This window comes from Antechinus flavipes, chromosome 3, assembly GCF_016432865.1.
Source record: "Antechinus flavipes isolate AdamAnt ecotype Samford, QLD, Australia chromosome 3, AdamAnt_v2, whole genome shotgun sequence".
Classification (NCBI taxonomy): domain Eukaryota; kingdom Metazoa; phylum Chordata; class Mammalia; order Dasyuromorphia; family Dasyuridae; genus Antechinus; species Antechinus flavipes.
Genome location: NC_067400.1, coordinates 544,821,437 through 544,828,676, shown reverse-complemented (window position 1 = coordinate 544,828,676; position 7,240 = coordinate 544,821,437).

Below are 7,240 nucleotides of genomic sequence, written 5' to 3'. Positions count from 1 at the left end.
ATTTATTTTCTCTTTCTCTCATCTGTCTAATTCTTCCCTCCCTACAAAAGAAAAAGAAATAAAAGCCAAACTCTTATAACAAATACATTTAGTCATACAACACTGTTTCATTGGGCATGTCAGAAAGTGAATGTCTCATTTCTTTTTTTCATCTTGAGTCTGTGACTTCTCTGTCAGGAAGCAGGGGACTTGGGGGGTGGGAGGGAAGGATGCTTTATGCTTCAAGTTCAAACCTCTGGAATCCCGCCTGGTCCCTGCTTTGATCTCAGCTCTTAACTTCAAAGTTGTTTGTTTTATAATGTTATTCTATTGTATACCAAAATCAGTTACCAAAAGCAATCCTAAAGGAAGTCTTGCCTTGGGCAAAAGTCGAAGGGAGAAGGGATGAATTTCTAGAATCTTCTCCTAAACTCCAATCCCCCTTTTCCCCCCAGCTACTAAGAAAGTACTTCTTCTGCTCTCAAATTCATTGGTGGTTCAGAGGCCTGTAGCTCAAACGTCCTGTACCTGACCCTTTATTAGACTCCTGGGAACAAGACAAAGATATCTTGACAGAGAACTTGAACTTGACTCCATAAGTATAAAGCTGTCACAGGAGCTCTATCCCAAGACCACATTCACATTAATCAAATTGCAGATGGCATTATGACAGCCTAAACTAAATCCTCAAATTAATACATTTTAAAAGAGATGATTCTGCTTTTCTCAACTTTATCATTTATTAAATTGTCCTTCATAGGGGAATTTGGTGCTGACAAAAACTCACTAAACTGGCAGTCTCATTCTAAATTGAGCTAACATGAGGGTTTCTTTGTAGCATCTGGAACCCCCTCCCATTCAGCACTCTATAAGTTAGCAATCACTCAGAACTGTAGCTCCCAGGCCCCCAGCGGTGTGTTTATTTTTATGTGTCAACTAGATGTCACAGCAATTCATAACAAAAGACATTTAATCGAACAACTTGGCAAATAGAGTGATAACTTCATTCACACGTGCAGTATGTTCTCCTACAGATAACCACAGCTCCAGAGGGGAAGGACATATATATAGAGAATATAGCGTAGTTGGGGCAAACAAGTAGGGAGTCCTTATGTGGCCAGGGTGTAGGTCCAGAGTACCTCACATTTCCAGCTGCCAATATCCTCTAGTGATTTTCTCTTCTGTTGATTACATTTCTGCTCTTTGACCAACCCATCCCTGGCTCTGGGAGGCAGGTAAAAGTGGCTCTTGGATAGAGCTCTGTAACAGGAGCCAAAGACCTGAATTCAAAGCCTCAAATAATTACTGACTGTATATCCTCAGGCATGCCATTTAACCTTTGGTTGTCTCCCAGGATTGTAGTGAGGATCACATGAGTGCTTAGATCAGTGCCTGATGCTTAGTAGGTGCTTAATAAACCCTTCCCTCTTCAAGGCTATCGACTGCTTTGTAATACCACTTTCCTCTTGGTAAGGGAGAACTATATTATTTTTAGTGCAAGGTAGAGGACTATGAGCCATCGTATTCAGCAAGTCAGCCAGGAAGAGCCAGAAGTTCCTCAAAAGCTAAGATGAAATTTATTATTTTTGTCCCTTTAACCTTGAGGTTCTTGGGGCCCAAGAAAAATTCCATGAGACGAGTTTAGAACAATCTTTCCAACTCCTGTAAATCCCTGATTTTGAGTCTTTATCTTCCAATCTCATTTTGGGGATTCTATCCCACAGCAACTTTGGGGGAGCAAGGAATGATTGGGTTTTTCACTTGCAAGCTCTTTCCAGGTTAGCAATGCAAATGAAGTAGGATGAGAAGGAAGACTAAGGGGAACCAACAAGGTCATCAATCTCTGTCTCTTCCCATTCCTGCCTTTTTCAGGTGGTCCTGAAAATGACTTTTGTGCTGCTTTTTAGCCTGAATAAATCTCACCATTCTCCCTACAAAAACTACGTAGCCATACTCAGGCAGAAAGTCAGAAGACAGATGCATGATGTCTTTGGATTATGTCACAGACTTTTTACTCTACCTTAGTCATGAGGAAAATGAAGATGCTCATTGGAAGGCTCCACTAACACCAGTTTTGTGCATATATTAACAGACTAAATATTGGCTGTTCTACAGATTTTAGGGACTCTGTGGTTTGATCTTGTGAAGGAAGGAAAGAAGGAAGGAAGCGAGAAGGAAGGATGGAGGGAGAGATGGGAGAAAGAAAGAAGGAAAGGAAAGAGGGAAGGATGGAAGAAAGAAGAAAGGAAGGAAGGAGGGAGGGAGAGAAGGAAAGAAAGAAGTGATGGAAAAAAGAGGGAAGAAGGAAGGAGGAAAGGAAAGAAGGAAGGAAGGAGGGAGAGATGGAAGAAAGAAGGAAGAAAAGGAGAAGTGTTGGAAGAAAGAAGGAAGGAAGAAAGTATAGAGGGAGAGAAGGAAGAAGGAAGGAAGGAATTCAGATTTTCTTGACTACAGACCCAGTGCTCTTTTTATTGAAGCACTTAGGGAGTTGGCTGGGCTCACAAGTGCACCAGTAGCACAATATGATCCAGAAGGTCCAATGAGTCTAACTGCAGAATGTGGCAGAATACTTTGTTATAAGACTCTGCATTTATCTTCATATATTTCATTCTCTTCAAGATGGCAGGGTTTGTTCCATTTCACCTGTGACAGATCCATGGATTAATTTGCAGAATCAAATTTAAAACAAATACATAGCCAAGGTATAGCAGTGCATTGTCATCTCATCTACTACTTAGAACTTCTGTAGAAGATGGTACCAATTCCAGATGGGGTAACCACAATTCAGAGGCTGATTGTCCACCATAACACTCTCAATTTCAGACGTAGGATTGGAACCTGGCTCCATTAATTCCAAATCCAACCTGCTTTGCATGGTACTACGTTGGAATTTGAACCCAAGCCTCTCCACTCCACACATAGCATTTTTTCAGCTATACCATTCTCACAAGTGATTATTTTCCAATCTCAACAAAGAAGTTAATGAACTATCTCCTACTAAAGAAAAAACAAAACTTCAGATAACTGAATTGAAAACAAAAGCGACAATATACTCAAGAACTTATGTGACCTTGATGACTCTCAAAGGACATTAACTAATGTATAATAAGTATAGTTATTATTTCTATACCATAGGCTAAGCACTTTACAATTATTACCTCATTTAATCCTCACAATAACAGTAAGAAGTAAATGGCATTATTGTCCCCTTTTGCTGAAGAGGAAACTGAGGCAAACAGAAGTCAAGAGACTTGCTCAGGGACACAGAACTAGTATGTCTGAAATGTTAAATTCAGGTCCTCCTGACAACAGACCCTATCCATTGCACCATCTAGCTATCCTGGAGGAACATTAGTTGTATTATGAGTCTTGATAGAATTCTACATTTCCATGATGACTTTGTGATAAATGAGTTTGGACTATAAAATGATAGCATTAATGTTTTTAACACACATACTGAGACCAACACATCAAAATGAGTGTTCCTTGAAAAGAGTTCACTTGGGGAGCTACACACTTATTCCTACAACGTCACCACTGCTTGAAACATTGCGGAAACTCCCTTTTGGACCTGCCTCTAGGACATGTTCATAAGTCACACAAGAGCTCTGTCTTATAACTTTATCTTCTCACCTCATTAACTCCAGATTGGTTGCCCAATTTTTTCCACCAGATTTGTTTCCTAAACTCTTTTCAAAAATCAAACTCAGCCTCAAAGATTGACCATTTGCCACTGTAAGGATATATTCTTTAAAATGTACCACAGTCCCTGATGACTATTCTAAAACGGTAAGCACAGCGACCATATCAAGGAAATCTGTTTGGACCCTCCCGAGGGAACTACTTTGAAGAATATAACACTTACTTTAATACGTCTGTTCAGATGTGTTTAATATCCCATCACTCCTATTACTTTAAAGTTACACCTTATGTATGGACTTAACAGATTTTTCAGCCTCCCTTCCTGGACCTGTTCTAATATAACAGGACATTGTACAAAAGAATTTCTTGCAGGGTTGTACTGATAGGATCATATATTTAGAGTTGAGAGAGATCTCAAAGGTCATCTAGTCTAATATTCTCTTTTTTAAATAGATGAGGAAATTAAGACTGTTAAATGATTTGTGCAAAGCCACATAGGAATCAGGATTTGAACCTATCTTCTGACTCAAGAGCTACTGGCTCATGATGTTAAATTCTGTGTTTGAGTTAGTCATTAAGTCACATTTAATAATTATGACTATTTACAATTCTTTATAATTTTTAAGATGTTTTTTCCGCTAAGTAATCTTGTGAGTTCAATCATTATGTGCTCTGAAACCTGAATCTTTAACAATTCGACATTTTGGTCCTAACCTATCCAAACCCATATTTATTATATCAATTCTGTTCACCCAATTGGAGAATCACTCCGTGTTTGTTGCTGTATACCCAGGACTTAGCATAAGTTCCTGGTGCTTAGTAGGTGTTTGATAAATGCTGGATAAATGAATGAATGAGGTCAGTGTAGTACAGTGGAAAAACCTGCTTTCTCTGGAGTCATGGGATCTGGATTTGGATTCAGGCTCTGCTACTTAGGATCACTGTGACCTTGACCAAGAATCCAAGCCCCCTGGCCATCAATTCCTTATATATAACATTGAGATTTGGATTTGGGAGGAGGTGGACTAGAGAGGTTTCTAAGGTCCCTTCCAGGTCCAGATCTCTGATCCATGAATCATTTACCCCACTTTATGGATAGGAAAATGGGAGCTCACTTCAGTGGTTTGAATATAATGACTCTATGATTGAGGGAATAATCCCAGAACCGGGGTTGGGACTATGGGGCTTTATCCAGGAAACCACATTGCTTCCTTTGGGCTTTAAGGAAATACGCCTGTCAAGGTTCTAAGGCTTAAGAAGCCAGGTGCAGTGTTGCCTGTGGAGTAAGGGAGCGGGGATCCTTTCTTAGCCGCTTCTTAGAAATGCTGGAATAACTGTCTGTCGGCCACATGGTGGAGCTTGATCCCTAAGAAATGTCTGGCTTCCTTTTTGCTGATCACGGAAGAATTTGCAGTTGTAACAGAAGGCAGGATGACTAAGCTCGCTTCGCTTAATTATGGGCCTTAATAATAGGAGTTGCTGTGGATGAATTGCAGGCGTCCATGTGCTGCTTGCTGGAGGTGAATTGAGTTCATTAAGAGATTGCTGAGACTTTCTGAAAGTGCCTCAATTTTCTCAATGTTCTAAGGAAATGGTTCACTTTTGAAAAAACTGAGTCAAGCTTCTCCAATGTCAAACTCAGGGACTGAGAATCATATATGACCAGTTTACCTTTGTCAATCTGTATATATCAACAATGGGATTTAAAGCAAAAAAAAAAAAAAATGGCTTTTCAGATGGAAGACTCTCTTCAGGTTTTATATTAAACAGATACACACACACACACACACACACACACACACATACTCATACACGGTGAATTCTAATTTTTCTAGAAGGAAGATTTTTTCAGAAGCTTTGATGTTGCTAGAAAAATATGGATATATTGAGTGAAATGAGCAGAACCCAAGAGTAACTTGTATTATAATAATAGCAATATTATTTTAAGAACAACTTTTAGTGAATGTCATTTTGGCTATTATAAATAGCTAAATTAATTACGGAGGATAGGTGAAGGAAGACACCATCTGCATCCAAAAAACAAACAAAATGATAAATAGAAGTATGTATAGAATTATTCTATATATGTGTACATATTTGTGCTTAATGGTAGCCATCTCAAGGATGGGGGGAGGGGGAAAAAGAAAAAAAATAAACTTACGTGATAACTTTATTATATATTTTAAAGGACTAGCAAGATGTACATAATAGATTTGCAGTTTCATATGCAATCATCTTTTAAAAATTATACCATGCTTGTTTTATTCCATACAAATAAAATTTTTTAAAAAGACGTTATTTTTCTTCAGGGCAGCAGGTCTTACTCAGCTGCTTTCCCTAGAATAATTACAATAGTAATTTTACAATAGTAATTGATATACATACACTCACATACACACACACACACATATGTGTGTGTGTATATATATATATATATATATATATATATATATATATATATAATTTGCAAAGCATATCAATAACAAGGACCATTCCACAGAGCATGGTCAGATTCACCTTCCTTGTTTCCAATATTTTGTGGTATGCTTTTGGCTTTGAATAACTTAAAAATGCAAGAAGGGGGGGGTGTTCTCTATAGTCAGCTTAGTATCTACATCTTGGAAATCCGCAAATGCTACAAATTGGAACTTGATTTATTGTTTTGTTGATTATCTAGATTTTAAAAAGTGATGGAGATAATTAAATGTAAATTAAGGGGGATCAATTAATTAAACAGATTAAACTTGTATTTTGTTTTTTTGAGAGCTTTTTTTAAAACAGTTATCTTGCTACTGTCTGAAAGGCTTGAATTTTGAAATAATGAATCCTCCTGTTGGCTACTGAACAAGAAAAGTTGAAAATTTGGTAAATTTTTTAGAGAAAATACTCCTACTCTCAGGGTGATTCTTTCTTTCTGCCTGAGAATCATGTCAGGAATGATACCATTTACTTCCCCAAAAGGGGAAGTGAGATTGGGGGTGGAAGGGCTTGTTCTATCCCATAACCCAGACTAACATGTGATAGTGAGCATACAGCATCTAAAATGTGTGTCCTGTTTAAGCAAGCCTGAGCCAGAGTTTGAGCTACCATTTTTGTGGTTTTTTTCTTTGATCTTAAATTAATGTCTCTAACCCAAAGATGAAACATCTAGGACTGGAGCCAAACCTGTGAGTCTGAGAGACCTGGAGGTCTTGATCAGATCAGAACTATCTAGTGACAAGAAGAATATGTAGAAATTTCTCCAATGTTCTTAAAGAAGATGACCAATAGCAAGAGGAATGGCCAATCCTGACCCTTTTCCCTTCTAGACATGGGCATTGTTTTGTAAAATACAGAGCCACAGTGGAATATAAAGTGGCTAATTAGCATTCTTTCATACTGTTTTATATTCTGACAAAGTCTGAAAATCAGCTTATCAGAGTACAAAGATAGATTTAAAACAAATGATTACTTCCTGTTTCAAGTTTTCGGTCAATGTACATACACTATGATTCTTTTGGGTCCATTTACATTTCTTTTGCATCAGGATATAAATACCTGTCATAGGTAATACAAGGAGAGAATGGTAGGTCTGGATTCAAGAAATTCAAATCCAGCCTCAAACATTTACTAACTGTGT